Raw genomic sequence first — 24423 nt, forward strand, 5'->3', positions numbered from 1 at the left:
AACTGCAAAGCTCATCTGCAGCCACACCACACTGGACACGCCCAATCTCATCTAATCTTGGAAGCTAAGCTGTGCTGGGCCTGGTTAGTACTTGGATGGGAAACCACCTGGGAATGCAAAGTGCTGTACATATATTTATACTGCCAACACCGTTCTGTTGATGCATTACATTTTAAAAAAATTTCATTTATGTACCAGTAGCTTGAAGTAGAAAAGTTCAAATAGAAACCACAAAGCTCATCTACAGCCACACCACACTGGATACACCCAATCTCATCTGATCTTGGAAGCTAAGCAGTGTTCGGCCTGTTTAGTACTTGGATGGGAGACCGCCTGGGAATAGAAAGTGCTGTAGGTATTTTTATACTGCCAACACCGTTCTGTTGATGCATTACATTTTCAAACTTATTCATTTATGTACCAGTAGCTAGAAGTAGAAAAGTTCTATGAGAAACTGCAAAGCTCATCTGCAGCCACACCACACTGGACACGCCCAATCTCATCTGATCTTGGAAGCTAAATTGTGCTTGGCCTGGTTAGTACTTGGATGGGAAACCACCTGGGAATGCAAGGTGCTGCACATATTTTTATACTGCCAACTCAGTTCTGTTGATGCATTACATTTTAAAAAAAATTCATTTATGTACCAGTAGCTAGAAGTACAAAAGTTTAAATAGAAACCACAAAGCTCATCTACAGCTACACCACACTGGATATGCCCAATCTCATCTGATCTTGGAAGCTAAGCAGTGTTGGGCCTGGTTAGTGCTTGGATGGGGGAATACAAGGTGCTGTAGGTGTTTTTATACTGCCAACACCGTTCTGTTGATGCATTCCATTTTCAAACGTATTCATTAATGTACCAGTAGTTAGAAGTAGAAAAGTTCTAACAGAAACCACAAAGCTCATCTACAGCCACACCATACTGGATCCGCCCAATCTCATCTGATCTTGGAAGCCAAGCAGTGTTGGGCCTGGTTAGTACTTGGATGGGAGACCACCTGGGAATACAGGGTGCTGTAGGTATTTTTATACTGCCAACATCGTTCTGTTGATGTTATCTATTATCAAACTTTTTCATTTATTTACCAGTAGTTAGAAGTAGAAAAGTTCTATCAGAAACTGCAAAGCTCATCTGCAGCCCCACCACGCTGGACATGCCCAATCTCATCTGGTCTTGGAAGCTAAGCAGTGCTGGGCTTGGTTAGTACTTGGATGGGAGACCACCTGGGAATACAAGGTGCTGTAGGTCTTTTTATACTGCCAACACCGTTCTGTTGATGCATTCCATTTTCAAACTTATTCATTTATGTACCAGTAGTTAGAAGTAGAAAAGTTCTAACAGAAACCACAAAGCTTATGTACAGACACACCACACTGGATATGCCCAATCTCATCTGATCTTGGAAACTAAGCTGTGCTGGGCCTGGTTAGTACTTGGATGGGAAACCACCTGGGAATGCACGGTGCTGCAGATATTTTTATACTGCCAACTCCGTTCTGTTGATGCATTCCATTTTCAATTTTTTCATTTATGTACCAGTAGCTAGAAGTTGAAAAGTTCTAACAGAAACCGCAAAGTTCATCTACAGCCACACCACACTGGATATTCCCAATCTCATCTGATCTTGAAAACTAAGCAGTGTTGGGAATGGTTTGTACTTGTATGGGAGACCACCTGGTAATGCAAGGTGCTGTAGGTATTTTTATACTGCCAACATCGTTCTGTTGATGTATTCTATTTTCAAACTTTTTCATTTATTTACCAGTAGTTAGAAGAAGAAAAGTTCTAACAGAAACCGCAAAGCAAATCTCCTTCCACAACACACTGTATACGCCCAATCTCATCTGATCTTGGAAGCTAAGCAGTGTTGGGCCTATTTAGTACTTGGATGGGAGACCACCTGGGAATACGAGGTGCTGTATGTATTTTTATACTGCCAACTCCGTTCTGTTGATGCATTCCATTTTCATACTTATTCTTTTATGTACCAGTATCTAGAAGTAGAAAAGTTCTATCAGAAACGGCAAAGCTCATCTGCAGCCACACCACACTGGATACGGCCAATCTCATCTGATCTTGGAAGCTAAGCAGTGTTGGGCCTGGTTAGTACTTGGATGGGAGAATACCTGGGAATACAAGGTGCTGTAGGTGTTTTTATACTGCCAACACCGTTCTGTTGATGCATTCCATTTTCAAATGTATTCATTAATGTACCAGTAGTTAGAAGTAGAAAAGGTTTTAACAGAAACCGCAAATCTCATCCACAGCCACACCACACTGGATCCGCCCAATCTCATCTGACCTTGGAAGCTAAGCAGTGTTGGGCCTGGTTAGTACTTGGATGGGAGACCACCTGGGAATACAAGGTGCTGCAGGTATTTTTATACTGCCAACACCGTTCTGTTGATGCATTCCATTTTCAAACTTATTCATTTATGTACCAGTAGTTAGAAGTAGAAAAGTTCTAACAGAAACCACATAGCTCATCTACAGCCACACCACACTGGATACGGCCAATCTCATCTGATCTTGGAAGCTAAGCAGTGCTGGGCTTGGTTAGTACTTGGATGGGAGACCACCTGGGAATACAAGGTGCTGTAGGTCTTTTTATACTGCCAACACCGTTCTGTTGATGTATTCCATTTTCAAACCTGTTTATTTATGTACCAGTAGTTAGAAGTAGAAAAGTTCTAACAGAAACCACAAAGCTCATCTGCAGCCACACCACACTGGACACGCCCAATCTCATCTGATTTTGGAAGCTAAGCTGTGCTGGGCCTGGTTAGTACTTGGATGGGAAACCACCTGGGAATGCAAGGTGCTGCACATATATTTATACTGCCAACTCCGTTCTGTTGATGCATTACATTTTAAAAAAATTTCATTTATGTACCAGTAGCTTGATGTAGAAAAGTTCAAATAGAAACCGCAAAGCTCATCTACAGCCACACCACACTGGATACACCCAATCTCATCTGATCTTGGTAGCTAAGCAGTGTTGGGTCTGTTTACTACTTGGATGGGAGACCGCCTGGGAATAGAAAGTGCTGTAGGTATTTTTATACTGCCAACACCGTTCTGTTGATGCATTACATTTTCAAACTTATTCATTTATGTACCAGTAGCTAGAAGTAGAAAAGTTCTATCAGAAACTGCAAAGCTCATCTGCAGCCACACCACACTGGACACGCCCAATCTCATCTGATCTTGGAAGCTAAGCTGTGCTGGGCCTGGTTAGTACTTGGATGGGAAACCACCTGGGAATGCAAGGTGCTGCACATATTTTTATACTGCCAACTCCGTTCTGTTGATGCATTACATTTTAAAAAAATTTCATTTATGTACCAGTAGCTAGAAGTACAAAAGTTCAAATAGAAACCACAAAGCTCATCTACAGCCACACCACACTGGATACGGCCAATCTCATCTGATCGTGGAAGCTAAGCAGTGTTGGGCCTGGTTAGTACTTGGATGGGAGAATACCTGGGAATACAAGGTGCTGTAAGTGTTTTTATACTGCCAACACCGTTCTGTTGATGCATTCCATTTTCAAATGTATTCATTAATGTACCAATAGTTAGAAGTAGAAAAGGTTTTAACAGAAACCGCAAAGCTCATCCACAGCCACACCACACTGGATCCGCCCAATCTCATCTGACCTTGGAAGCTAAGCAGTGTTGGGCCTGGTTAGTACTTGGATGGGAGACCACCTGGGAATACAAGGCGCTGCAGGTATTTTTATACTGCCAACACCGTTCTGTTGATGTATTCTATTATCAAACTTTTTCATTTATTTACCAGTAGTTAGAAGTAGAAAAGTTCTAACTGAAACCGCAAAGCAAATCTACTGCCACACCACACTGTATACGCCCAATCTCATCTGATCTTGGAAGCTAAGCAGTGTTGGGCCTATTTAGTATTTGGATGGGATACCACCTGGGAATACGAGGTGCTGTAGGTATTTTTATACTGCCAACACCGTTCTGTTGATGCATTCCATTTTTAAACTTATTCATTTATGTACCAGTAGTTAGAAGTAGAAAAGTTCTAACAGAAACCACAATGCTTTTGTACAGCCACACCACACTGGATATGCCCAATCTCATCTAATCTTGGAAGCCAAGCTGTGCTGGGCCTGTTTAGTACTTGGATGGGAAACCACCTGGGAATGCAAGGTGCTGCACATATTTTTATACTGCCAACTCCGTTCTGTTGATGCATTCCATTTTCAAATTTTTTCATTTATGTACCAGTAGCTAGAAGTTGAAAAGTTCTAAAAGAAACCACAAATCTCATCTACAGCTACACAACGCTGGAAACTCCCAAACTCATCTGATCTTGGAAGCTAAGCAGTGTTGAGTCTGGTTAGTACTTTGATGGGAGACCACCTGGGAATGCAAGGTGCTGTAGGAATTTTGATACTGCCAACACCGTTCTGTTGATGCATTCCATTTTCAAATTCTTTCATTTATGTACCAGTATTTAGAAGTAGAAAAGTTCTAACAGAAACCACAAAGCTCATCTACAGCCACACCACACTGGATACGCCCAATCTCATCTGATCTTGGAAGCTAAGCAGTGTTGGGCCAGGTTAGTACTTGGATGGGAAACTACCTGGGAATACAAGGTGCTGTAGGAATTTTTATACTGCCAACACCGTTCTGTTGATGCATTCCATTTTCAAACTTATTCATTTATGTACCTGTAGCTAGAAGTTGAAAAGTTCTATCAGAAACTGCAAAGCTCATCTGCAGCCACACCACACTGGACACGCCCAATCTCATCTGATCTTGGAAGCTAAGCTGTGCTGGGCTTGGTTAGTACTTGGATGGGAAACCACCTGGGAATGCAAGGTGCTGCACATATTTTTATACTGCCAACTCCGTTCTGTTGATGCATTCCATTTTCAAATTTTTTCATTTATGTACCAGTAGCTAGAAGTAGAAAAGTTCAAATAGAAACCACAAACCTTCTCTACAGCAACACCACACTGGATGCGCCCAATCTCATCTGATCTTGGAAGCTAAGCAGTGTTGGGCCTGGTTAGTACTTGGATGGGAAACCACCTGGGAATGCAAGGTGCTGCACATATTGTTATACTGCCAACTCCGTTCTGTTGATGCATTACATTTTAAAAAAAATTCATTTATGTACCAGTAGCTAGAAGTACAAAAGTTCAAATAGAAACCACAAAGCTCATCTACAGCCACACCACACTGGATACGCCCAATCTCATCTGACATTGGAAGCTAAGCAGTGTTGGGCCTGGTTAGTACTTGGATGGGAGAATACCTGGGAATACAAGGTGCTGTAGGTGTTTTTATACTGCCAACACCGTTCTGTTGATGCATTCCATTTTCAAACGTATTCATTAATGTACCAGTAGTTAGAAATAGAAAAGTTCTAACAGAAACCACAAAGCTCATCTACAGACACACCACACTGGATACGCCCAATCTCATCTGATCTTGGAAGCTAAGCAGTGTTGGGCCAGGTTAGTACTTGGATGGGAAACCACTTGGGAATACGAGGTGCTGTAGGTACTTTTATACTGCCAACACCGTTCTGTTGATGCATTCCATTTTCAAACTTATTCATTTATGTACCAGTAGTTAGAAGTAGAAAAGTTCTAACAGAAACCACAATGCTCATCTGCAGCCACACCATACTGTGTACGCCCAAGCTCATCTGATCTTGGAAGCTAAGCAGTGCTTGGCTTGGTTAGTACTTGGATGGGAGACCACCTGGGAATACAAGGTACTGTAGGTCTTTTAATACTGCCAACACCGTTCTGTTGATGTATTCCATTTTCAAACATGTTCATTTATGTACCAGTAGTTAGAAGTAGAAAAGTTCTAACAGAAACCACAACGCTCATCTACAGCCACACCACACTTGATCCGCCCAATCTCATCTGACCTTGGAAGCTAAGCAGTGTTGGGCCTGGTTAGTACTTGGATGGGAGCACACCTTGGAATACAAGGTGCTGTAGGTATTTTTATACTGCCAACACCGTTCTGTTGATGCATTCCATTTTCAAACTTATTCATTTATGTACCTGTAGCTAGAAGTAGAAAAGTTCTATCAGAAACTGCAAAGCTCATCTGCAGCCACACCACACTGGACACGCCCAATCTCATCTGATCTTGGAAGCTAAGCTGTGCTGGGCTTGGTTAGTACTTGGATGGGAAACCACCTGGGAATGCAAGGTGCTGCACATATTTTTATACTGCCAACTCCGTTCTGTTGATGCATTCCATTTTCAATTTTTTTCATTTATGTACCAGTAGCTAGAAGTAGAAAAGTTCAAATAGAAACAACAAACCTCATCTACAGCCACACCACACTGGATGCGCCCAATCTCATCTTATCTTGGAAGCTAAGCAGTGTTGGGCCTGGTTAGTACTTGGATGGGAAACCACCTGGGAATGCAAGGTGCTGCACATATTGTTATACTGCCAACTCTGTTCTGTTGATGCATTACATTTTAAAAAAATTTCATTTATGTACCAGTAGCTAGAAGTACAAAAGTTCAAATAGAAACCACAAAGCTCATCTATAGCCACACCACACTGGATACGCCCAATCTCATCTGATCTTGGAAGCTAAGCAGTGTTGGGTCTGGTTAGTACTTGGATGGGAGAATACCTGGGAATACAAGGTGCTGTAGGTGTTTTTATACTGCCAACACCGTTCTGTTGATGCATTCCATTTTCAAACGTATTCATTAATGTACCAGTAGTTAGAAGTAGAAAAGTTCTAACAGAAACCACAAAGCTCATCTACAGCCACACCACACTGGATACGCCCAATCTCATCTGATCTTGGAAGCTAAGCAGTGTTGGGCCTGGTTAGTACTTGAATGGGAAACCACTTGGGAATACAAGGTGCTGTAGGTATTTTTATACTGCCAACACCGTTCTGTTGATGCATTACATTTTCAAACTTATTCATTTATGTACCAGTAGTTAGAAGTAGAAAAGTTCTAACAGAAACCACAAAGCTCATCTGCAGCCACACCATACTGTATACGCCCAAGCTCATCTGATCTTGGAAGCTAAGCAGTGCTGGGCTTGGTTAGTACTTGGATGGGAGACCACCTGGGAATACAAGGTACTGTAGGTCTTTTTATACTGCCAACACCGTTCTGTTGATGTATTCCATTTTCAAACATGTTCATTTATGTACCAGTAGTTAGAAGTAGAAAAGTTCTAACAGAAACCACAAAGCTCATCTACAGCCACACCACACTGGATCCGCCCAATCTCATCTGACCTTGGAAGCTAAGCAGTGTTGGGCCTGGTTAGTACTTGGATGGGAGAACACCTGGGAATACAAGGTGCTGTAGGTATTTTTATACTGCCAACACCATTCTGTTGATGCATTCCATTTTCAAACTTATTCATTTATGTACCAGTAGTTAGAAGTAGAAAAGTTCTAACAGAAACCACAAAGCTCATCTGCAGTCACACCACACTGGATACGCCCAATCTCATCTGATCTTGAAAGCTAAGCAGTGCTGGGCTTGGTTAGTACTTGGATGGGAGACTACCTGGCAATACAAGGTGCTGTAGGTTTTTTTATACTGCCATCACCGTTCTGTTGATAAATTCCATTTTCAAACCTGTTCATTTATGTACCAGTAGTTAGAAGTAGAAAAGTTCTAACAGAAACCACAAAGCTCATCTACAGCAACACCACACTGGATCCGCCCAATCTCATCTGACCTTGGAAGCTAAGCAGTGTTGGGCCCGGTTAGTACTTGGATGGGAGACCACCTGGGAATGCAAGGTGCTGCACATATTTTTATACTGCCAACTCCGTTCTGTTGATGCATTACATTTTAAAAATTTTCGTTTATGTTCCAGTAGCTAGAAGTACAAAAGTTCAAATAGAAACCACAAAGCTCATCTACAGCCACACCACATTGGGTACGCCCAATCTCATCTGATCTTGGAAGCTAAGCAGTGTTGGGCCTGGTTAGTACTTGGATGGGAGAATACCTGGGAATACAAGGTGCTGTAGGTGTTTTTATACTGCCAACACCGTTCTGTTGATGCATTCCATTTTCAAACGTATTCATTAATGTACCAGTAGTTAGAAGTAGAAAAGTTCTAACACAAACCACAAAGCTCATCTACAGCCACACCACACTGGATACGCCCAATCTCATCTGATCTTGGAAGCTAAGCAGTGTTGGGCCAGGTTAGTACTTGGATGGGAAACCACCTGGGAATACAAGGTGCTGTAGGTATTTTTATACTGCCAACACCGTTCTGTTGATGCATTCCATTTTCAAACTTATTCATTTATGTACCTGTAGCTAGAAGTAGAAAAGTTCTATCAGAAACTGCAAAGCTCATCTGCAGCCACACCACACTGGACACGCCCAATCTCATCTGATCTTGGAAGCTAAGCTGTGCTGGGCTTGGTTAGTACTTGGATGGGAAACTACCTGGGAATGCAAGGTGCTGCACATATTTTTATACTGCCTACTCCGTTCTGTTGATGCATTCCATTTTCAAATTTTTTCATTTATGTACCAGTAGCTAGAAGTAGAAAAGTTCAAATAGAAACCACAAACCTCATCTACAGCCACACCACACTGGATGCGCCCAATCTCATCTGATCTTGGAAACTAAGCAGTGTTGGGCCTGGTTAGTACTTGGATGGGAAACCACCTTGGAATGCAAGGTGCTGCACATATTTTTATACTGCCAACGCCGTTCTGTTGATGCATTACATTTTAAAAAATTTTCATTTATGTACCAGTAGCTAGAAGTACAAAAGTTCAAATAGAAACCACAAAGCTCATCTACAGCCACACCACACTGGATACGCCTAATCTCATCTGATCTTGGAAGCTAAGCAGTGTTGGGCTTGGTTAGTACTTTGATGGGAGAATACCTGGGAATACAAGGTGCTGTAGGTGTTTTTATACTGCCAACACCGTTCTGTTGATGCATTCCATTTTCAAACGTATTCATTAATGTACCAGTAGTTAGAAGTAGAAAAGTTCTAACAGAAACCACAAAGCTCATCTACAGCCACACCACACTGGATACGCCCAATCTCATCTGATCTTGGAAGCTAAGCAGTGTTGGGCAAGGTTAGTACTTGGATGGGAAACCACCTGGGAATACAAGATGCTGTAGGTATTTTTATACTGCCAACACCGTTCTGTTGATGCATTCCATTTTCAAACTTATTCATTTATGTACCAGTAGTTAGAAGTAGAAAAGTTCTAACAGAAACCACAAAGCTCATCTACAGCAACACCAAACTGGATCCGCCCAATCTCATCTGACCTTGGAAGCTAAGCTGTGTTGGGTTTGGTTAGTTCTTGGATGGGAGTCCATCTGGGAAAACAAGGTGCTGTAGGTCTTTTTACACTGCCATCATCGTTCTGTTGATGTATTCTATTATCAAACTTTTTCATTTTGTTTACCAGTAGTTTGAAGTAGAAAAGTTCTAACTGAAACCGCAAAGCAAATCTACTGCCACACCACACTGTATACGCCCAATCTCATCTGATCTTGGAAGCTAAGCAGTGTTGGGCCTATTTAGTATTTGGATGGGATACCACCTGGGAATACGAGGTGCTGTAGGTATTTTTATACTGCCAACACCGTTCTGTTGATGCATTCCATTTTCAAACTTATTCATTTATGTACCAGTAGTTAGAAGTAGAAAAGTTCTAACAGAAACCACAAAGCTTATGTACAGCCACACCACACTGGATACGCCCAATCTCATCTGATCTTGGAAGCTAAGCTGTGCTGGGCCTGGTTAGTACTTGGATGGGAAACCACCTGGGAATGCAAGGTGCTGCAGATATTTTTATACTCCCAACTCCGTTCTGTTGATGCATTCCATTTTCAAATTTTTTCATTTATGTACCAGGAGGTAGAAGCAGAAAAGTTCAAATAGAAACCACAAACCTCATCTACAGCCACACCACACGGGATGTGCCCAATCTCATCTGATCTTGGAAGCTAAGCAGTGTTGGGCCTGGTTAGTACTTAGATGGGAGACTACCTGGTAATACAAGGTGCTGTAGGTGTTTTTATACTGCCAACACCGTTCTGTTGATGCATTCCATTTTCAAACTTTTTCATTTATGTACCAGTAGTTAGAAGTAGAAAAGTTCTAACAGAAACCACAAAGCTCATCTGCAGCCACACCACACTGGATACGCCCAATCTCATCTGATCTTGAATGCTAAGCAGTGTTGGGCCTGGTTAGTACTTGGATGGGAGACCACCTGGGAATACAAGGTGCTGTAGGTATTTTTATACTGCTAACAACATTCTCTTGATGCATTCCATTTTCAAATGTATTCATTTATGTACCAGTAGTTAGAAGTAGAAACGTTCTATCAGAAACTGCGAAGCTCATCTGCAGCCACACCACACTGGACATGCCCAATCTCATCTGGTCTTGGAAGCTAAGCTGTGCTGGGCCTGGTTAGTACTTGGATGGGAAACCACCAGGGAATGCAAGGTGCTGCACATATTTTTATACTGCCAACACCATTCTGTTGATGCATTCCATTTTCAAATTTATTCATTTATGTACCAGTAGCTAGAAGTTGAAAAGTTCTAACAGAAACCGCAAAGTTCATCTACAGCCACACCACACTGTATACGCCCAATCTCATCTGATCTTGAAAACTAAGCAGTGTTGGGCATGGTTTGTACTTGTATGGGAGATTACCTGGTAATGCAAGGTGCTGTAGGTATTTTTATACTGCCAACATCGTTCTGTTGATGTATTCTGTTTTCAAACTTTTTCATTTATTTACCAGTAGTTAGAAGAAGAAAAGTTCTAACAGAAACCGCAAAACAAATCTACTTCCACAACACACTGTATACGCCCAATCTCATCTGATCTTGGAAGCTAAGCAGTGTTGGGCCTATTTAGTACTTGGATGGGAGACCACCTGGGAATACGAGGTGCTGTAGGTATTTTTATACTGCCAACACCGTTCTGCTGATGCATTCCATTTTCAAACTTATTCATTTATGTACCAGTAGTTAGAAGTAGAAAAGTTCTAACAGAAACCGCATAGCTCATCTACAGCCACACCAGATACGCCCAATGTCATCTGATCTTGGACGCTAAGCAGTGTTGGGCCTGGTTAGTACTTTGATGGGAGACCACCTGGGAATAGAAGGTGCTGTAGGTATTTTTTATACTGCCAACACCGTTCTGTTGATGCATTCCATTTTCAAACTTATTCATTTATGTACCAGTAGTTAGAAGTAGAAAAGTTCTAACAGAAACCACAAAGCTCATCTACAGCCACACCACACTGTATATGCCCAATCTCATATCTCATCTGATCTTGGAAGCTAAGTAGTGTTGGGCCTGGTTAGTACTTGGGTGGGAGACCACCTGGGAATACAAGGTGCTGTAGGTATTTTTATACTGCCAACACCGTTCTGTTGATGCATTCCATTTTCAAATGTATTCATTTATGTACCAGTAGTTAGAAGTAGAAAAGTTCTAACAGAAACCACAAAGCTCCTCTACAGCCACACCACACTGGATATGCCCAATCTCATCTGTTCTAGAAAGCTAAGCAATATTGGGCCTGGTTAGTACTTGGATGGGAGACCACCTGGGAATACAAGGTGCTGTAGGTAATTTTATACTGCCAACACCGTTCTGTTGATGCATTCCATTTTCAATCTTATTCATTTATGTACCAGTAGTTAGAAGTAGAAAAGTTCTAACAGAAACCACAACGCTCATCTACAGCCACACCACACTTGATCCGCCCAATCTCATCTGACCTTGGAAGCTAAGCAGTGTTGGGCCTGGTTAGTACTTGGATGGGAGCACACCTTGGAATACAAGGTGCTGTAGGTATTTTTATACTGCCAACACCGTTCTGTTGATGCATTCCATTTTCAAACTTATTCATTTATGTACCTGTAGCTAGAAGTAGAAAAGTTCTATCAGAAACTGCAAAGCTCATCTGCAGCCACACCACACTGGACACGCCCAATCTCATCTGATCTTGGAAGCTAAGCTGTGCTGGGCTTGGTTAGTACTTGGATGGGAAACCACCTGGGAATGCAAGGTGCTGCACATATTTTTATACTGCCAACTCCGTTCTGTTGATGCATTCCATTTTCAATTTTTTTCATTTATGTACCAGTAGCTAGAAGTAGAAAAGTTCAAATAGAAACAACAAACCTCATCTACAGCCACACCACACTGGATGCGCCCAATCTCATCTTATCTTGGAAGCTAAGCAGTGTTGGGCCTGGTTAGTACTTGGATGGGAAACCACCTGGGAATGCAAGGTGCTGCACATATTGTTATACTGCCAACTCTGTTCTGTTGATGCATTACATTTTAAAAAAATTTCATTTATGTACCAGTAGCTAGAAGTACAAAAGTTCAAATAGAAACCACAAAGCTCATCTATAGCCACACCACACTGGATACGCCCAATCTCATCTGATCTTGGAAGCTAAGCAGTGTTGGGTCTGGTTAGTACTTGGATGGGAGAATACCTGGGAATACAAGGTGCTGTAGGTGTTTTTATACTGCCAACACCGTTCTGTTGATGCATTCCATTTTCAAACGTATTCATTAATGTACCAGTAGTTAGAAGTAGAAAAGTTCTAACAGAAACCACAAAGCTCATCTACAGCCACACCACACTGGATACGCCCAATCTCATCTGATCTTGGAAGCTAAGCAGTGTTGGGCCTGGTTAGTACTTGAATGGGAAACCACTTGGGAATACAAGGTGCTGTAGGTATTTTTATACTGCCAACACCGTTCTGTTGATGCATTACATTTTCAAACTTATTCATTTATGTACCAGTAGTTAGAAGTAGAAAAGTTCTAACAGAAACCACAAAGCTCATCTGCAGCCACACCATACTGTATACGCCCAAGCTCATCTGATCTTGGAAGCTAAGCAGTGCTGGGCTTGGTTAGTACTTGGATGGGAGACCACCTGGGAATACAAGGTACTGTAGGTCTTTTTATACTGCCAACACCGTTCTGTTGATGTATTCCATTTTCAAACATGTTCATTTATGTACCAGTAGTTAGAAGTAGAAAAGTTCTAACAGAAACCACAAAGCTCATCTACAGCCACACCACACTGGATCCGCCCAATCTCATCTGACCTTGGAAGCAAAGCAGTGTTGGGCCTGGTTAGTACTTGGATGGGAGAACACCTGGGAATACAAGGTGCTGTAGGTATTTTTATACTGCCAACACCATTCTGTTGATGCATTCCATTTTCAAACTTATTCATTTATGTACCAGTAGTTAGAAGTAGAAAAGTTCTAACAGAAACCACAAAGCTCATCTGCAGTCACACCACACTGGATACGCCCAATCTCATCTGATCTTGAAAGCTAAGCAGTGCTGGGCTTGGTTAGTACTTGGATGGGAGACTACCTGGCAATACAAGGTGCTGTAGGTTTTTTTATACTGCCATCACCGTTCTGTTGATAAATTCCATTTTCAAACCTGTTCATTTATGTACCAGTAGTTAGAAGTAGAAAAGTTCTAACAGAAACCACAAAGCTCATCTACAGCAACACCACACTGGATCCGCCCAATCTCATCTGACCTTGGAAGCTAAGCAGTGTTGGGCCCGGTTAGTACTTGGATGGGAGACCACCTGGGAATGCAAGGTACTGCACATATTTTTATACTGCCAACTCCGTTCTGTTGATGCATTACATTTTAAAAATTTTCGTTTATGTTCCAGTAGCTAGAAGTACAAAAGTTCAAATAGAAACCACAAAGCTCATCTACAGCCACACCACATTGGGTACGCCCAATCTCATCTGATCTTGGAAGCTAAGCAGTGTTGGGCCTGGTTAGTACTTGGATGGGAGAATACCTGGGAATACAAGGTGCTGTAGGTGTTTTTATACTGCCAACACCGTTCTGTTGATGCATTCCATTTTCAAACGTATTCATTAATGTACCAGTAGTTAGAAGTAGAAAAGTTCTAACACAAACCACAAAGCTCATCTACAGCCACACCACACTGGATACGCCCAATCTCATCTGATCTTGGAAGCTAAGCAGTGTTGGGCCAGGTTAGTACTTGGATGGGAAACCACCTGGGAATACAAGGTGCTGTAGGTATTTTTATACTGCCAACACCGTTCTGTTGATGCATTCCATTTTCAAACTTATTCATTTATGTACCTGTAGCTAGAAGTAGAAAAGTTCTATCAGAAACTGCAAAGCTCATCTGCAGCCACACCACACTGGACACGCCCAATCTCATCTGATCTTGGAAGCTAAGCTGTGCTGGGCTTGGTTAGTACTTGGATGGGAAACTACCTGGGAATGCAAGGTGCTGCACATATTTTTATACTGCCTACTCCGTTCTGTTGATGCATTCCATTTTCAAATTTTTTCATTTATGTACCAGTAGCTAGAAGTAGAAAAGTTCAAATAGAAACCACAAACCTCATCTACAGCCACACCACACTGGATGCGCCCAATCTCATCTGATCTTGGAAACTAAGCAGTGTTGGGCCTGGTTAGTACTTGGATGGGAAACCACCTTGGAATGCAATGTGCTGCACATATTTTTATACTGCCAACGCCGTTCTGTTGATGCATTACATTTTAAAAAATTTTCATTTATGTACCAGTAGCTAGAAGTACAAAAGTTCAAATAGAAACCACAAAGCTCATCTACAGCCACACCACACTGGATACGCCTAATCTCATCTGATCTTGGAAGCTAAGCAGTGTTGGGCTTGGTTAGTACTTTGATGGGAGAATACCTGGGAATACAAGGTGCTGTAGGTGTTTTTATACTGCCAACACCGTTCTGTTGATGCATTCCATTTTCAAACGTATTCATTAATGTACCAGTAGTTAGAAGTAGAAAAGTTCTAACAGAAACCACAAAGCTCATCTACAGCCACACCACACTGGATACGCCCAATCTCATCTGATCTTGGAAGCTAAGCAGTGTTGGGCAAGGTTAGTACTTGGATGGGAAACCACCTGGGAATACAAGATGCTGTAGGTATTTTTATACTGCCAACACCGTTCTGTTGATGCATTCCATTTTCAAACTTATTCATTTATGTACCAGTAGTTAGAAGTAGAAAAGTTCTAACAGAAACCACAAAGCTCATCTACAGCAACACCAAACTGGATCCGCCCAATCTCATCTGACCTTGGAAGCTAAGCTGTGTTGGGTTTGGTTAGTTCTTGGATGGGAGTCCATCTGGGAAAACAAGGTGCTGTAGGTCTTTTTACACTGCCATCATCGTTCTGTTGATGTATTCTATTATCAAACTTTTTCATTTTGTTTACCAGTAGTTTGAAGTAGAAAAGTTCTAACTGAAACCGCAAAGCAAATCTACTGCCACACCACACTGTATACGCCCAATCTCATCTGATCTTGGAAGCTAAGCAGTGTTGGGCCTATTTAGTATTTGGATGGGATACCACCTGGGAATACGAGGTGCTGTAGGTATTTTTATACTGCCAACACCGTTCTGTTGATGCATTCCATTTTCAAACTTATTCATTTATGTACCAGTAGTTAGAAGTAGAAAAGTTCTAACAGAAACCACAAAGCTTATGTACAGCCACACCACACTGGATACGCCCAATCTCATCTGATCTTGGAAGCTAAGCTGTGCTGGGCCTGGTTAGTACTTGGATGGGAAACCACCTGGGAATGCAAGGTGCTGCAGATATTTTTATACTCCCAACTCCGTTCTGTTGATGCATTCCATTTTCAAATTTTTTCATTTATGTACCAGGAGGTAGAAGCAGAAAAGTTCAAATAGAAACCACAAACCTCATCTACAGCCACACCACACGGGATGTGCCCAATCTCATCTGATCTTGGAAGCTAAGCAGTGTTGGGCCTGGTTAGTACTTAGATGGGAGACTACCTGGTAATACAAGGTGCTGTAGGTGTTTTTATACTGCCAACACCGTTCTGTTGATGCATTCCATTTTCAAACTTTTTCATTTATGTACCAGTAGTTAGAAGTAGAAAAGTTCTAACAGAAACCACAAAGCTCATCTGCAGCCACACCACACTGGATACGCCCAATCTCATCTGATCTTGAATGCTAAGCAGTGTTGGGCCTGGTTAGTACTTGGATGGGAGACCACCTGGGAATACAAGGTGCTGTAGGTATTTTTATACTGCTAACAACATTCTCTTGATGCATTCCATTTTCAAATGTATTCATTTATGTACCAGTAGTTAGAAGTAGAAACGTTCTATCAGAAACTGCGAAGCTCATCTGCAGCCACACCACACTGGACATGCCCAATCTCATCTGGTCTTGGAAGCTAAGCTGTGCTGGGCCTGGTTAGTACTTGGATGGGAAACCACCAGGGAATGCAAGGTGCTGCACATATTTTTATACTGCCAACACCATTCTGTTGATGCATTCCATTTTCAAATTTATTCATTTATGTACCAGTAGCTAGAAGTTGAAAAGTTCTAACAGAAAACGCAAAGTTCATCTACAGCCACACCACACTGTATACGCCCAATCTCATCTGATCTTGAAAACTAAGCAGTGTTGGGCATGGTTTGTACTTGTATGGGAGATTACCTGGTAATGCAAGGTGCTGTAGGTATTTTTATACTGCCAACATCGTTCTGTTGATGTATTCTGTTTTCAAACTTTTTCATTTATTTACCAGTAGTTAGAAGAAGAAAAGTTCTAACAGAAACCGCAAAACAAATCTACTTCCACAACACACTGTATACGCCCAATCTCATCTGATCTTGGAAGCTAAGCAGTGTTGGGCCTATTTAGTACTTGGATGGGAGACCACCTGGGAATACGAGGTGCTGTAGGTATTTTTATACTGCCAACACCGTTCTGCTGATGCATTCCATTTTCAAACTTATTCATTTATGTACCAGTAGTTAGAAGTAGAAAAGTTCTAACAGAAACCGCATAGCTCATCTACAGCCACACCAGATACGCCCAATGTCATCTGATCTTGGACGCTAAGCAGTGTTGGGCCTGGTTAGTACTTTGATGGGAGACCACCTGGGAATAGAAGGTGCTGTAGGTATTTTTTATACTGCCAACACCGTTCTGTTGATGCATTCCATTTTCAAACTTATTCATTTATGTACCAGTAGTTAGAAGTAGAAAAGTTCTAACAGAAACCACAAAGCTCATCTACAGCCACACCACACTGTATATGCCCAATCTCATATCTCATCTGATCTTGGAAGCTAAGTAGTGTTGGGCCTGGTTAGTACTTGGGTGGGAGACCACCTGGGAATACAAAGTGCTGTAGGTATTTTTATACTGCCAACACCGTTCTGTTGATGCATTCCATTTTCAAATGTATTCATTTATGTACCAGTAGTTAGAAGTAGAAAAGTTCTAACAGAAACCACAAAGCTCCTCTACAGCCACACCACACTGGATATGCCCAATCTCATCTGTTCTAGAAAGCTAAGCAATATTGGGCCTGGTTAGTACTTGGATGGGAGACCACCTGGGAATACAAGGTGCTGTAGGTAATTTTATACTGCCAACACCGTTCTGTTGATGCATTCCATTTTCAATCTTATTCATTTATGTACCAGTAGTTAGAAGTAGAAAAGTTCTACCAGAAACCACAAAGCTCATCTACAGCCACACCACACTGTATACGCCCAATCTCATCTGATCTTGGAAACTAAGTAGTGTTGGGCCTGTTTAGTACTTGGGTGGGAGACCACCTGGAAATACAAGGTGCTGTAGGTATTTTTATACTGCCAACACCGTTCTGTTGATGCATTCCATTTTCAAACTTATTCATTTATGTACCAGTAGTTAGAAATAGGAAAGATCTAACAGAAGCCACAAAGCTCATCTACACCCACACCACGCTGGATATGCCCAAACTCATCTGAACTTGGAAGCTAAGCAGTGTTGGGCCTTGTTAGTACTTGTTAGGGAGACCACCTGGGAATACAAGGTGCTGTAGGTATTTTTATACTGCCAACACCGTTCTGTTGATGCATTCCATTTTCAAACTTATTCATTTATGTACCAGTAGTTAGAAGTAGAAAAGTTCTAACAGCAACCACACAGCTCATCTACAGCCACACCACTCTGGATATACCCAATCTCATCTGATCTTTGAAATTAAGCAGTGTTGGGCCTGGTTAGTACTTGCATGGGAGACCACCTGGGAATACAAGGTGCTGTAGGTATTTTTATACTGCCAACACCGTTCTGTTGATGCATTCCATATTCAAACTTATTCATTTATGTACCAGTAGTTAGAAGTAAGAAAAGTTCTAACAGAAACCACAAAGCTCATCTGCAGCCACACCACACTAGATATGCCCAATCTCATCTATTCTAGAAAGCTAAGCTATGTTGGGCCTGGTTAGTACTTGGATGGGAGACCACCTGGGAATACAAGGTGCTGTAGGTAATTTTATACTGCCAACACCGTTCTGTTGATGCATTCCATTTTCAAACTTATTCATTTATGTACCAGTAGTTAGAAGTAGGAAAGATCTAACAGAAACCACAAAGCTCCTCTACAGCCACACCACACTGGATATGCCCAATCTCATCTGATCTTGGAAACTAAGCAGTGTTGGGCCTGGTTAGTACTTGAATGGGAGACCACCTGGGAGTACAAGGTGATGTAGGTATTTTCATACTGCCAACACCGTTCTGTTAATGCATTCCATTTTCAAACTCTTTCATTTATGTACCAGTAGTTAGAAGTAGGAAAGATCTAACAGAAACCACAAAGCTCCTCTACAGCCACACAACAGTGGATACGCCCAATCTCATCTGATCTTGGAAACTAAGCAGTGTTGGGTCTGTTTAGTACTTGGATGGGAGACCACCTGGGAGTACAAGGTGCTGTAGGTATTTTTATACTGCCAACACCGTTCTGTTGATGCATTCCATTTCCAAACTTATTCATTTATGTACCAGTATTAGAAGTAGAAAAGTTCTAACAGAAACCAAAAAGCTCATCTACAGCCACACCACACTGGATACACACAATCTCATCTGATCTTGGAAGCTAAGCAGTGTTGGGCCTGGTTAGTACTTGAATGGGAGACCACCTGGGAGTACAAGGTGCTGTAGGTATTTTTATACTGCCAACACCGTTCTGTTGATGCATTCCATTTTCAAACTCTTTCATAAATTTACCAGTAGTTAGAAGTAGAAAAGTTCTAACAGAAACCACAAAGCTCATCTATAGCCACACCACGCTGGAAATACCCAATCTCATCTGATCTTTGAAATTAAGCAGTGTTGGGCCTGGTTAGTACTTGCATGGGAGACCACCTCGGAATACAAGGTGCTGTAGGTATTTTTATACTGCCAACACCGTTCTGTTGATGCATTCCATATTCAAACTTATTCATTTATGTACCAGTAGTTAGAAGTAAGAAAAGTTCTAACAGAAACCACAAAGCTCCTCTGCAGCCACACCACACTGGATATGCCCAATTTCATCTGTTCTAGAAAGCTAAGCAATGTTGGGCCTGGTTAGTACTTGGATGGGAGACCACCTGGGAATACAAGGTGCTGTAGGTATTTTTATACTGCCAACACCGTTCTGTTGATGCATTCCATTTTCAAACGTATTCATTTATGTACCAGTAGTTAGAAGTAGGAAAGATCTAACAGAAACCACAAAGCTCCTCTACAGCCACACCACACTGAATATGCCCAATCTCATCTGATCTTGGAAACTAAGCAGTATTGGGCCTGGTTAGTACTTGGATGGGAGACCACCTGGGAATACAAGGTGCTGTAGATTTTTTTATACTGCCAACACCGTTCTGTTGATGCATACCTTTTTCAAACGTATTCATTTATGTACCAGTAGTTAGAAGAAGAAAAGTTCTAACAGCAACTGCACAGCTCATCTACAGCCTCACCACACTGGATACACCCAATGTCATCTAATCTTGGAAGATAAGCAGTGTTGGGCCTGGTTAGTACTTGAATGGGAGACCACCTGGGAGTACAAGGTGATGTAGGTATTTTCATACTGCCAACACGGTTCTGTTGATGCATTCCATTTTCAATCTTATTCATTTATGTACCAGTAGTTAGAAGTAGAAAAGTTCTACCAGAAACCACAAAGCTCATCTACAGCCACACCACACTGTATACGCCCAATCTCATCTGATCTTGGAAACTAAGTAGTGTTGGGCCTGTTTAGTACTTGGGTGGGAGACCACCTGGAAATACAAGGTGCTGTAGGTATTTTTATACTGCCAACACCGTTCTGTTGATGCATTCCATTTTCAAACTTATTCATTTATGTACCAGTAGTTAGAAGTAGGAAAGATCTAACAGAAACCACAAAGCTGATCTAAAGCCACACCACGCTGGATACGCCCAAACTCATCTGATCTTAGAAGCTAAGCAGTGTTGGGTTTGGTTAGTACTTGGATGGGAGACCACCTGGGAATACAAGGTGCTGTAGGTATTTTTTTACTGCCAACACCGTTCTGTTGATGCATTCCATTTTCAAACTCTTTCATTTATTTACTAGTAGTTAGAAGTAGAAAAGTTCTAACAGAAACAACAAAGCTCATCTACAGCCACAACACACGGGATACACGCAATCTCATCTGAGCTTTGAAGCTAAGCAGTGTTGGGCCTGGTTAATAATTGGATGGGAGACCACCTGGGAATACAGGGTGTTGTAGGTATTTTCATACTGCCAACACCGTTCTGTTGATGCATTCCATTTTCAAACTTATTCATTTATGTACCAGTAGTTAGAAGTAGGAAAGATCTAACAGAAACCACAAAGCTCTTCTACGGCCACACAACAGTGGATACGCCCAATCTCATCTGATCTTGGAAACTAAGCAGTATTGGGCCTGGTTAGTACTTGGATGGGAGACCACCTGGGAATACAAAGTGCTGTAGGTGTTTTTATACTGCCAACACCGTTCTGTTGATGCATACCATTTTCAAACTTATTCATTTATGTACCAGTAGTTAGAAGTAGAAAAGTTCTAACAGCAACCACAAAGCTAATCTACAGCCACACCACGCTGGATACACACAATCTCATCTGATCTTGGCAGCTAAGCAGTGTTGGGCCAGGTTAGTACTTGAATGGGAGACCACCTGGGAATACGAGGTGCTGTACTTATTTTTATACTGCCAACACCGTTCTGTTGATGCATTCCATTTTCAAACTCTTTCATAAATTTACCAGTAGTTAGAAGTAGAAAAGTTCTAACAGAAATCTCAAAGCTCATCTACAGCCACACCACGCTGGATATACCCAATCTCATCTGATCTTGGAAGCTAAGCAGTGTTGGGCCTGGTTAGTACTTGGAAAAGAGACCACCTGGGAGTACAAGGTGCTGTAGGTATTTTTATACTGCCAACACCGTTCTGTTGATGCATTCTATTTTCAAACTTATTCATTTATGTACCAGTAGTTAGAAGTAGGAAAGATCTAACATAAACCAGAGAGTTTATCTACAGCCACACAACACTGGATACGCCCAATCTCATCTGATCTTGGAAACTAAGCAGTATTGGGCCTGGTTAGTACTTGGATGGGAGACCACCTGGGAATGCAAGGTGCTGTAGCTATTTTTATACTGCCAACATCGTTCTGTTGATGTATTCTATTTTCAAACTTATTCATTTATGTACCAGTAGTTAGAAGAAGAAAAGTTCTAACAGAAACCACAAAGCTCATCTACAGCCACACCACACTGTATACGCCCAATCTCATATCTCATCTGAATTTGGAAGCTAAGTAGTGTTGGGCCTGGTTAGTACTTGTGTGGGAGACCACCTGGCAATACAAGGTGCTGTAGGTATTTTTATACTGCCAACACCGTTCTGTTGATGCATTCCATTTTCAAATGTATTCATTTATGTACCAGTAGTTAGAAGTAGGAAAGATCGAACAGAAACCACAAAGCTTATCTACAGCCACACCACGCTGGATATACCCAATCTCATCTGATCTTTGAAATTAAGCAGTGTTGGGCCTGGTTAGTACTTGGATGGGAGACCACCTGGGAGTACAAGGTGCTGTAGGTATTTTTATACTGCCAACACCGTTCTGTTGATGCATTCCATTTTCAAACTTATTCATTTATGTACCAGTAGTTAGAAGTAGGAAAGATCTAACAGAAACCACAATGCTCATCTACAGCCACACCACACTGGATACGCCCAATCTCATCTGATCTTGGAAACTAAGCAGTATTGGGCCTGGTTAGTACTTGGATGGAAGACCACCTGGGAATACAAGGTGCTGAAGGTATTTTTATACTGCCAACACCGTTCTGTTGATGCATACTTTTTCAAACGTATTCATTTATGTACCAGTAGTTAGAAGTAGAAAAGTTCTAACAGCAACCACAAAGCTCATCTACAGCCTCACCACACTGGATGCACCCAATGTCATTTGATCTTGGAAGCTAAGCAGTATTGGGCCTGGTTAGTACTTGAATGGGAGACCACCTGGGAGTACAAGGTGATTTAGGTATTTTCATACTGCCAACACTGTTCTGTTGATGCATTCCATTTTCAAACTTATTCATTTATGTACCAGTAGTTAGAAGTAGAAAATTTCTACCAGAAACCACAAAGCTCATCTACAGCCACACCACACTGTATACGCCCAATCTCATCTGATCTTAGAAACTAAGCAGTGTTGGGCCTGGTTAGTACTTGGATGGGAGACCACCTGGGAATACAAGGTGCTGTAGGTCTTTTTATACTGCCAACACCGTTCTGTTGATGCATTCCATTTTCAAACTTATTCATTTATGTACCAGTAGTTAGAAGTAGGAAAGATCTAACAGAAACCACAAAGCTCCTCTACAGCCACACAACACTGGATACGCCCAATCTCATCTGATCTTGGAAACTAAGCAGTGTTGGGCCAGGTTAGTACTTGGATGGGAGACCACCTGGGAATACAAAGTGCTGTAGGTGTTTTTATACTGCCAACACCGTTCTGTTGATGCATACCATTTACAAACTTATTCATTTATGTACCAGTAGTTAGAAGTAGAAAAGTTCTAACAGCAACAACAAAGCTAGTCTACAGCAACACCACGCTGGATATACCCAATCTTATCTGATCTTTGAAGCTAAGCAGTGTTGGGCCTGTTTAGTACTTGGATGGGAGACCACCTGGGAGTACAAGGTGCTGTAGGTATTTTTATACTGCCAACACCGTTCTGTTGATGCATTCCATTTTCAAACTTAATCATTTATGTACCAGTAGTTAGAAGTAGAAAAGTTCTAACAGAAACCACAAAGCTCATCTACAGCCACACCACACTGGATACACCCAATCTCATCTGATCTTGGAAACTAAGCAGTGTTGGGCCTGGTTAGTACTTGAATGGGAGACCACCTGGGAGTACAAGGTGCTGTAGGTATTTTTATACTGCCAACACCGTTCTGTTGATGCATACCATTTTCAAACTTATTCATTTATGTACCAGTAGTTAGAAGTAGAAAAGTTCTAACAGCAACCACAAAGCTCATCTACAGCCACACCACGCTGGATATACCCAATCTCATCTGATCTTTGAAATTAAGCAGTGTTGGGCCTGGTTAGTACTTGGATGGGAGACCACCTGGGAGTACAAGGTGCTGTAGGTATTTTTATACTGCCAACACCGTTCTGTTGATGCATTCCATTTTCAAACTTATTCATTTATGTACCAGTAGTTAGAAGTAGAAAAGTTCTAACAGAAACCACAAAGCTCATCTACAGCCACACCACACGGGATACACGCAATCTCATCTGATCTTGGAAGCTAAGCAGTGTTGGGCCTGGTTAGTACTTGGATGGGAGACCACCTGGGAGTACAAGGTGCTGTAGGTATTTTTATACTGCCAACACCGTTCTGTTGATGCATTCCATTTTCAAACTTATTCATTTATGTACCAGTAGTTAGAAGTAGGAAAGATCTAACAGAAACCACAATGCTCATCTACAGCCACACCACACTGGATACGACCAATCTCATCTGATCTTGGAAACTAAGCAGTATTGGACCTGGTTAGTACTTGGATGGGAGACCACCTGGGAATACAAGGTGCTGTAGGTATTTTTATACTGCCAACACCGTTCTGTTGATGCATACTTTTTTCAAACGTATTCATTTATGTACCAGTAGTTAGAAGTAGAAAAGTTCTAACAGCAACCACAAAGCTCATCTACAGCCTCACCACACTGGATACACCCAATGTCATCTGATCTTGGAAGCTAAGCAGTGTTGGGCCTGGTTAGTACTTGAATGGGAGACCACCTGGGAGTACAAGGTGATGTAGGTATTTTCATACTGCCAACACTGTTCTGTTGATGCATTCCATTTTCAAACTTATTCATTTATGTACAAGTAGTTAGAAGTAGAAAAGTTCTACCAGAAACCACAAAGC

At 41.7% G+C, this 24423-nt stretch overlaps 14 non-coding genes and 92 pseudogenes across 14 annotated transcripts; all 106 read left to right on the forward strand.

The window, feature by feature from the left end:
* The first annotated feature begins 13 nt into the window (after window positions 1–13).
* On the forward strand, window positions 14–132 carry LOC134963669 (5S ribosomal RNA; annotated as a pseudogene).
* Window positions 133–239: 107 nt separating this feature from the next.
* On the forward strand, window positions 240–358 carry LOC134959882 (5S ribosomal RNA; annotated as a pseudogene).
* A 107-nt stretch (window positions 359–465) lies between these two features.
* Window positions 466–584, forward strand: LOC134962835 (5S ribosomal RNA; annotated as a pseudogene).
* Window positions 585–691: 107 nt separating this feature from the next.
* LOC134958941 (5S ribosomal RNA) lies at window positions 692–800 on the forward strand (annotated as a pseudogene).
* Window positions 801–907: 107 nt separating this feature from the next.
* LOC134964697 (5S ribosomal RNA) lies at window positions 908–1026 on the forward strand. The gene has a single exon (XR_010188239.1). It is a non-coding gene; the product is annotated as a 5S ribosomal RNA (ribosomal RNA).
* Window positions 1027–1133: 107 nt separating this feature from the next.
* Window positions 1134–1252, forward strand: LOC134960874 (5S ribosomal RNA; annotated as a pseudogene).
* Window positions 1253–1359: 107 nt separating this feature from the next.
* LOC134963444 (5S ribosomal RNA) lies at window positions 1360–1478 on the forward strand (annotated as a pseudogene).
* Window positions 1479–1584: 106 nt separating this feature from the next.
* Window positions 1585–1703, forward strand: LOC134964573 (5S ribosomal RNA; annotated as a pseudogene).
* Window positions 1704–1810: 107 nt separating this feature from the next.
* Window positions 1811–1929, forward strand: LOC134964257 (5S ribosomal RNA; annotated as a pseudogene).
* A 107-nt stretch (window positions 1930–2036) lies between these two features.
* LOC134961778 (5S ribosomal RNA) lies at window positions 2037–2155 on the forward strand (annotated as a pseudogene).
* Window positions 2156–2263: 108 nt separating this feature from the next.
* On the forward strand, window positions 2264–2382 carry LOC134960222 (5S ribosomal RNA; annotated as a pseudogene).
* Window positions 2383–2489: 107 nt separating this feature from the next.
* LOC134962924 (5S ribosomal RNA) lies at window positions 2490–2608 on the forward strand. Its single transcript, XR_010188075.1, has one exon. It is a non-coding gene; the product is annotated as a 5S ribosomal RNA (ribosomal RNA).
* Window positions 2609–2715: 107 nt separating this feature from the next.
* On the forward strand, window positions 2716–2834 carry LOC134960841 (5S ribosomal RNA; annotated as a pseudogene).
* Window positions 2835–2941: 107 nt separating this feature from the next.
* Window positions 2942–3060, forward strand: LOC134960551 (5S ribosomal RNA; annotated as a pseudogene).
* A 107-nt stretch (window positions 3061–3167) lies between these two features.
* On the forward strand, window positions 3168–3286 carry LOC134959904 (5S ribosomal RNA; annotated as a pseudogene).
* Window positions 3287–3393: 107 nt separating this feature from the next.
* LOC134963895 (5S ribosomal RNA) lies at window positions 3394–3512 on the forward strand (annotated as a pseudogene).
* Window positions 3513–3620: 108 nt separating this feature from the next.
* LOC134960787 (5S ribosomal RNA) lies at window positions 3621–3739 on the forward strand (annotated as a pseudogene).
* Window positions 3740–3846: 107 nt separating this feature from the next.
* On the forward strand, window positions 3847–3965 carry LOC134960507 (5S ribosomal RNA; annotated as a pseudogene).
* Window positions 3966–4072: 107 nt separating this feature from the next.
* Window positions 4073–4191, forward strand: LOC134963614 (5S ribosomal RNA; annotated as a pseudogene).
* A 107-nt stretch (window positions 4192–4298) lies between these two features.
* On the forward strand, window positions 4299–4417 carry LOC134964145 (5S ribosomal RNA; annotated as a pseudogene).
* A 107-nt stretch (window positions 4418–4524) lies between these two features.
* LOC134958948 (5S ribosomal RNA) lies at window positions 4525–4643 on the forward strand. The gene has a single exon (XR_010187144.1). It is a non-coding gene; the product is annotated as a 5S ribosomal RNA (ribosomal RNA).
* Window positions 4644–4750: 107 nt separating this feature from the next.
* On the forward strand, window positions 4751–4869 carry LOC134960291 (5S ribosomal RNA; annotated as a pseudogene).
* Window positions 4870–4976: 107 nt separating this feature from the next.
* On the forward strand, window positions 4977–5095 carry LOC134961542 (5S ribosomal RNA; annotated as a pseudogene).
* Window positions 5096–5202: 107 nt separating this feature from the next.
* LOC134961533 (5S ribosomal RNA) lies at window positions 5203–5321 on the forward strand (annotated as a pseudogene).
* Window positions 5322–5428: 107 nt separating this feature from the next.
* Window positions 5429–5547, forward strand: LOC134962655 (5S ribosomal RNA). Its single transcript, XR_010188051.1, has one exon. It is a non-coding gene; the product is annotated as a 5S ribosomal RNA (ribosomal RNA).
* A 107-nt stretch (window positions 5548–5654) lies between these two features.
* Window positions 5655–5773, forward strand: LOC134963403 (5S ribosomal RNA; annotated as a pseudogene).
* A 107-nt stretch (window positions 5774–5880) lies between these two features.
* LOC134962090 (5S ribosomal RNA) lies at window positions 5881–5999 on the forward strand (annotated as a pseudogene).
* Window positions 6000–6106: 107 nt separating this feature from the next.
* Window positions 6107–6225, forward strand: LOC134960292 (5S ribosomal RNA; annotated as a pseudogene).
* A 107-nt stretch (window positions 6226–6332) lies between these two features.
* Window positions 6333–6451, forward strand: LOC134962145 (5S ribosomal RNA; annotated as a pseudogene).
* A 107-nt stretch (window positions 6452–6558) lies between these two features.
* LOC134961213 (5S ribosomal RNA) lies at window positions 6559–6677 on the forward strand (annotated as a pseudogene).
* Window positions 6678–6784: 107 nt separating this feature from the next.
* Window positions 6785–6903, forward strand: LOC134961289 (5S ribosomal RNA). The gene has a single exon (XR_010187881.1). It is a non-coding gene; the product is annotated as a 5S ribosomal RNA (ribosomal RNA).
* Window positions 6904–7010: 107 nt separating this feature from the next.
* On the forward strand, window positions 7011–7129 carry LOC134960937 (5S ribosomal RNA; annotated as a pseudogene).
* Window positions 7130–7236: 107 nt separating this feature from the next.
* LOC134959795 (5S ribosomal RNA) lies at window positions 7237–7355 on the forward strand (annotated as a pseudogene).
* A 107-nt stretch (window positions 7356–7462) lies between these two features.
* LOC134962114 (5S ribosomal RNA) lies at window positions 7463–7581 on the forward strand (annotated as a pseudogene).
* A 107-nt stretch (window positions 7582–7688) lies between these two features.
* LOC134961382 (5S ribosomal RNA) lies at window positions 7689–7807 on the forward strand (annotated as a pseudogene).
* Window positions 7808–7913: 106 nt separating this feature from the next.
* Window positions 7914–8032, forward strand: LOC134960968 (5S ribosomal RNA; annotated as a pseudogene).
* Window positions 8033–8139: 107 nt separating this feature from the next.
* On the forward strand, window positions 8140–8258 carry LOC134964704 (5S ribosomal RNA). The gene has a single exon (XR_010188240.1). It is a non-coding gene; the product is annotated as a 5S ribosomal RNA (ribosomal RNA).
* Window positions 8259–8365: 107 nt separating this feature from the next.
* On the forward strand, window positions 8366–8484 carry LOC134961098 (5S ribosomal RNA; annotated as a pseudogene).
* A 107-nt stretch (window positions 8485–8591) lies between these two features.
* On the forward strand, window positions 8592–8710 carry LOC134962164 (5S ribosomal RNA; annotated as a pseudogene).
* A 107-nt stretch (window positions 8711–8817) lies between these two features.
* Window positions 8818–8936, forward strand: LOC134961283 (5S ribosomal RNA; annotated as a pseudogene).
* A 107-nt stretch (window positions 8937–9043) lies between these two features.
* LOC134959633 (5S ribosomal RNA) lies at window positions 9044–9162 on the forward strand (annotated as a pseudogene).
* Window positions 9163–9269: 107 nt separating this feature from the next.
* LOC134964213 (5S ribosomal RNA) lies at window positions 9270–9388 on the forward strand (annotated as a pseudogene).
* Window positions 9389–9496: 108 nt separating this feature from the next.
* On the forward strand, window positions 9497–9615 carry LOC134960508 (5S ribosomal RNA; annotated as a pseudogene).
* A 107-nt stretch (window positions 9616–9722) lies between these two features.
* On the forward strand, window positions 9723–9841 carry LOC134961147 (5S ribosomal RNA; annotated as a pseudogene).
* A 107-nt stretch (window positions 9842–9948) lies between these two features.
* On the forward strand, window positions 9949–10067 carry LOC134961625 (5S ribosomal RNA; annotated as a pseudogene).
* Window positions 10068–10174: 107 nt separating this feature from the next.
* LOC134959669 (5S ribosomal RNA) lies at window positions 10175–10293 on the forward strand (annotated as a pseudogene).
* A 107-nt stretch (window positions 10294–10400) lies between these two features.
* On the forward strand, window positions 10401–10519 carry LOC134962033 (5S ribosomal RNA; annotated as a pseudogene).
* A 107-nt stretch (window positions 10520–10626) lies between these two features.
* LOC134959086 (5S ribosomal RNA) lies at window positions 10627–10745 on the forward strand (annotated as a pseudogene).
* Window positions 10746–10852: 107 nt separating this feature from the next.
* On the forward strand, window positions 10853–10971 carry LOC134961925 (5S ribosomal RNA; annotated as a pseudogene).
* Window positions 10972–11300: 329 nt separating this feature from the next.
* Window positions 11301–11426, forward strand: LOC134961589 (5S ribosomal RNA; annotated as a pseudogene).
* Window positions 11427–11533: 107 nt separating this feature from the next.
* LOC134964166 (5S ribosomal RNA) lies at window positions 11534–11652 on the forward strand (annotated as a pseudogene).
* A 107-nt stretch (window positions 11653–11759) lies between these two features.
* On the forward strand, window positions 11760–11878 carry LOC134962091 (5S ribosomal RNA; annotated as a pseudogene).
* Window positions 11879–11985: 107 nt separating this feature from the next.
* On the forward strand, window positions 11986–12104 carry LOC134960293 (5S ribosomal RNA; annotated as a pseudogene).
* Window positions 12105–12211: 107 nt separating this feature from the next.
* LOC134962146 (5S ribosomal RNA) lies at window positions 12212–12330 on the forward strand (annotated as a pseudogene).
* Window positions 12331–12437: 107 nt separating this feature from the next.
* LOC134961215 (5S ribosomal RNA) lies at window positions 12438–12556 on the forward strand (annotated as a pseudogene).
* Window positions 12557–12663: 107 nt separating this feature from the next.
* LOC134961276 (5S ribosomal RNA) lies at window positions 12664–12782 on the forward strand. The gene has a single exon (XR_010187878.1). It is a non-coding gene; the product is annotated as a 5S ribosomal RNA (ribosomal RNA).
* Window positions 12783–12889: 107 nt separating this feature from the next.
* On the forward strand, window positions 12890–13008 carry LOC134960938 (5S ribosomal RNA; annotated as a pseudogene).
* Window positions 13009–13115: 107 nt separating this feature from the next.
* Window positions 13116–13234, forward strand: LOC134960434 (5S ribosomal RNA; annotated as a pseudogene).
* Window positions 13235–13341: 107 nt separating this feature from the next.
* Window positions 13342–13460, forward strand: LOC134962115 (5S ribosomal RNA; annotated as a pseudogene).
* A 107-nt stretch (window positions 13461–13567) lies between these two features.
* LOC134962314 (5S ribosomal RNA) lies at window positions 13568–13686 on the forward strand (annotated as a pseudogene).
* Window positions 13687–13792: 106 nt separating this feature from the next.
* LOC134960970 (5S ribosomal RNA) lies at window positions 13793–13911 on the forward strand (annotated as a pseudogene).
* A 107-nt stretch (window positions 13912–14018) lies between these two features.
* Window positions 14019–14137, forward strand: LOC134964581 (5S ribosomal RNA). Its single transcript, XR_010188228.1, has one exon. It is a non-coding gene; the product is annotated as a 5S ribosomal RNA (ribosomal RNA).
* Window positions 14138–14244: 107 nt separating this feature from the next.
* LOC134961099 (5S ribosomal RNA) lies at window positions 14245–14363 on the forward strand (annotated as a pseudogene).
* Window positions 14364–14470: 107 nt separating this feature from the next.
* On the forward strand, window positions 14471–14589 carry LOC134963584 (5S ribosomal RNA; annotated as a pseudogene).
* A 107-nt stretch (window positions 14590–14696) lies between these two features.
* LOC134961282 (5S ribosomal RNA) lies at window positions 14697–14815 on the forward strand (annotated as a pseudogene).
* Window positions 14816–14922: 107 nt separating this feature from the next.
* Window positions 14923–15041, forward strand: LOC134959634 (5S ribosomal RNA; annotated as a pseudogene).
* Window positions 15042–15148: 107 nt separating this feature from the next.
* On the forward strand, window positions 15149–15267 carry LOC134964215 (5S ribosomal RNA; annotated as a pseudogene).
* A 108-nt stretch (window positions 15268–15375) lies between these two features.
* LOC134960509 (5S ribosomal RNA) lies at window positions 15376–15494 on the forward strand (annotated as a pseudogene).
* Window positions 15495–15601: 107 nt separating this feature from the next.
* On the forward strand, window positions 15602–15720 carry LOC134961148 (5S ribosomal RNA; annotated as a pseudogene).
* Window positions 15721–15827: 107 nt separating this feature from the next.
* On the forward strand, window positions 15828–15946 carry LOC134961627 (5S ribosomal RNA; annotated as a pseudogene).
* A 107-nt stretch (window positions 15947–16053) lies between these two features.
* On the forward strand, window positions 16054–16172 carry LOC134959671 (5S ribosomal RNA; annotated as a pseudogene).
* Window positions 16173–16279: 107 nt separating this feature from the next.
* LOC134962034 (5S ribosomal RNA) lies at window positions 16280–16398 on the forward strand (annotated as a pseudogene).
* A 107-nt stretch (window positions 16399–16505) lies between these two features.
* LOC134959087 (5S ribosomal RNA) lies at window positions 16506–16624 on the forward strand (annotated as a pseudogene).
* Window positions 16625–16731: 107 nt separating this feature from the next.
* LOC134961926 (5S ribosomal RNA) lies at window positions 16732–16850 on the forward strand (annotated as a pseudogene).
* A 329-nt stretch (window positions 16851–17179) lies between these two features.
* LOC134963116 (5S ribosomal RNA) lies at window positions 17180–17305 on the forward strand (annotated as a pseudogene).
* Window positions 17306–17412: 107 nt separating this feature from the next.
* LOC134964167 (5S ribosomal RNA) lies at window positions 17413–17531 on the forward strand (annotated as a pseudogene).
* A 107-nt stretch (window positions 17532–17638) lies between these two features.
* Window positions 17639–17757, forward strand: LOC134960869 (5S ribosomal RNA; annotated as a pseudogene).
* A 107-nt stretch (window positions 17758–17864) lies between these two features.
* LOC134961267 (5S ribosomal RNA) lies at window positions 17865–17983 on the forward strand (annotated as a pseudogene).
* Window positions 17984–18090: 107 nt separating this feature from the next.
* Window positions 18091–18209, forward strand: LOC134959632 (5S ribosomal RNA; annotated as a pseudogene).
* A 108-nt stretch (window positions 18210–18317) lies between these two features.
* Window positions 18318–18436, forward strand: LOC134958982 (5S ribosomal RNA; annotated as a pseudogene).
* A 107-nt stretch (window positions 18437–18543) lies between these two features.
* Window positions 18544–18662, forward strand: LOC134960711 (5S ribosomal RNA; annotated as a pseudogene).
* A 107-nt stretch (window positions 18663–18769) lies between these two features.
* LOC134963871 (5S ribosomal RNA) lies at window positions 18770–18888 on the forward strand (annotated as a pseudogene).
* A 106-nt stretch (window positions 18889–18994) lies between these two features.
* Window positions 18995–19113, forward strand: LOC134962826 (5S ribosomal RNA). Its single transcript, XR_010188066.1, has one exon. It is a non-coding gene; the product is annotated as a 5S ribosomal RNA (ribosomal RNA).
* A 107-nt stretch (window positions 19114–19220) lies between these two features.
* Window positions 19221–19339, forward strand: LOC134960419 (5S ribosomal RNA; annotated as a pseudogene).
* Window positions 19340–19447: 108 nt separating this feature from the next.
* LOC134964307 (5S ribosomal RNA) lies at window positions 19448–19566 on the forward strand (annotated as a pseudogene).
* A 107-nt stretch (window positions 19567–19673) lies between these two features.
* On the forward strand, window positions 19674–19792 carry LOC134964771 (5S ribosomal RNA). The gene has a single exon (XR_010188246.1). It is a non-coding gene; the product is annotated as a 5S ribosomal RNA (ribosomal RNA).
* Window positions 19793–19899: 107 nt separating this feature from the next.
* Window positions 19900–20018, forward strand: LOC134962287 (5S ribosomal RNA; annotated as a pseudogene).
* A 107-nt stretch (window positions 20019–20125) lies between these two features.
* On the forward strand, window positions 20126–20244 carry LOC134960871 (5S ribosomal RNA; annotated as a pseudogene).
* Window positions 20245–20351: 107 nt separating this feature from the next.
* Window positions 20352–20470, forward strand: LOC134962931 (5S ribosomal RNA; annotated as a pseudogene).
* Window positions 20471–20577: 107 nt separating this feature from the next.
* Window positions 20578–20696, forward strand: LOC134965001 (5S ribosomal RNA; annotated as a pseudogene).
* A 107-nt stretch (window positions 20697–20803) lies between these two features.
* On the forward strand, window positions 20804–20922 carry LOC134964416 (5S ribosomal RNA; annotated as a pseudogene).
* A 107-nt stretch (window positions 20923–21029) lies between these two features.
* LOC134960399 (5S ribosomal RNA) lies at window positions 21030–21148 on the forward strand (annotated as a pseudogene).
* Window positions 21149–21255: 107 nt separating this feature from the next.
* LOC134961586 (5S ribosomal RNA) lies at window positions 21256–21374 on the forward strand (annotated as a pseudogene).
* A 107-nt stretch (window positions 21375–21481) lies between these two features.
* On the forward strand, window positions 21482–21600 carry LOC134962117 (5S ribosomal RNA; annotated as a pseudogene).
* A 107-nt stretch (window positions 21601–21707) lies between these two features.
* Window positions 21708–21833, forward strand: LOC134964262 (5S ribosomal RNA; annotated as a pseudogene).
* A 107-nt stretch (window positions 21834–21940) lies between these two features.
* LOC134963712 (5S ribosomal RNA) lies at window positions 21941–22059 on the forward strand. The gene has a single exon (XR_010188148.1). It is a non-coding gene; the product is annotated as a 5S ribosomal RNA (ribosomal RNA).
* A 107-nt stretch (window positions 22060–22166) lies between these two features.
* Window positions 22167–22285, forward strand: LOC134961716 (5S ribosomal RNA; annotated as a pseudogene).
* Window positions 22286–22391: 106 nt separating this feature from the next.
* LOC134964511 (5S ribosomal RNA) lies at window positions 22392–22510 on the forward strand (annotated as a pseudogene).
* A 107-nt stretch (window positions 22511–22617) lies between these two features.
* On the forward strand, window positions 22618–22736 carry LOC134959701 (5S ribosomal RNA; annotated as a pseudogene).
* Window positions 22737–22843: 107 nt separating this feature from the next.
* Window positions 22844–22962, forward strand: LOC134962459 (5S ribosomal RNA; annotated as a pseudogene).
* Window positions 22963–23069: 107 nt separating this feature from the next.
* Window positions 23070–23188, forward strand: LOC134961984 (5S ribosomal RNA; annotated as a pseudogene).
* Window positions 23189–23295: 107 nt separating this feature from the next.
* LOC134962936 (5S ribosomal RNA) lies at window positions 23296–23414 on the forward strand. Its single transcript, XR_010188076.1, has one exon. It is a non-coding gene; the product is annotated as a 5S ribosomal RNA (ribosomal RNA).
* A 107-nt stretch (window positions 23415–23521) lies between these two features.
* On the forward strand, window positions 23522–23640 carry LOC134963700 (5S ribosomal RNA). Its single transcript, XR_010188147.1, has one exon. It is a non-coding gene; the product is annotated as a 5S ribosomal RNA (ribosomal RNA).
* A 107-nt stretch (window positions 23641–23747) lies between these two features.
* Window positions 23748–23866, forward strand: LOC134958935 (5S ribosomal RNA). The gene has a single exon (XR_010187141.1). It is a non-coding gene; the product is annotated as a 5S ribosomal RNA (ribosomal RNA).
* Window positions 23867–23973: 107 nt separating this feature from the next.
* On the forward strand, window positions 23974–24092 carry LOC134961397 (5S ribosomal RNA; annotated as a pseudogene).
* Window positions 24093–24199: 107 nt separating this feature from the next.
* On the forward strand, window positions 24200–24318 carry LOC134961845 (5S ribosomal RNA; annotated as a pseudogene).
* Window positions 24319–24423: the final 105 nt, after the last annotated feature.

The sequence above is a fragment of the Pseudophryne corroboree genome, chromosome 9 (genome assembly GCF_028390025.1).
Source record: "Pseudophryne corroboree isolate aPseCor3 chromosome 9, aPseCor3.hap2, whole genome shotgun sequence".
NCBI lineage: Eukaryota > Metazoa > Chordata > Amphibia > Anura > Myobatrachidae > Pseudophryne > Pseudophryne corroboree.